The sequence below is a fragment of the Penaeus monodon genome, chromosome 19, assembly GCF_015228065.2.
Source record: "Penaeus monodon isolate SGIC_2016 chromosome 19, NSTDA_Pmon_1, whole genome shotgun sequence".
NCBI classification, from domain to species: domain Eukaryota; kingdom Metazoa; phylum Arthropoda; class Malacostraca; order Decapoda; family Penaeidae; genus Penaeus; species Penaeus monodon.
The window spans coordinates 12,116,071-12,116,405 of record NC_051404.1 but is presented as its reverse complement, the minus strand read 5'-3'; the positions used below and the strand labels follow the sequence as shown (position 1 = coordinate 12,116,405).

General features: G+C 56.4%; 1 protein-coding gene across 1 annotated transcript in view; it reads right to left on the bottom strand.

Moving 5' to 3' along the window:
• Positions 1-335, bottom strand: part of LOC119585330 (roundabout homolog 1-like) — a 189,296-nt gene that overhangs the window by 60,197 nt on the left and 128,764 nt on the right. The gene's annotated exons all lie outside the window — the stretch shown is intronic.

The window sequence follows — 335 nt, the reverse complement described above, 5'->3', positions numbered from 1 at the left end:
ACCTTCCCTCCTTCCCTCTTCACCCCTTTCCGTCCCTTGCTCCCTCGCTCCGCACATAAGCAACAGCGCCCGAACCCTTTCACGCTCTCCTTGCTCCCCCACGCAGTCTTATAATGCAGCAACGCCTTTCTCCCGTCAACCTCCTGCAACTAACTCGAGACTATGACAGAACGTCATCAACGCTACAGGTACGGTGAGCTACCTGGGTGTTAATTAGCTCTTGGGGTAATGGAGGGTGTAACAACCCCCGGCGTGCTTCAGGTGCCGCTTTTCATTACGTACAGCGGGTGTGCAGGTGGTGGTGGGGGAGGTGGGTTAACTGCACCAGCTTCGTG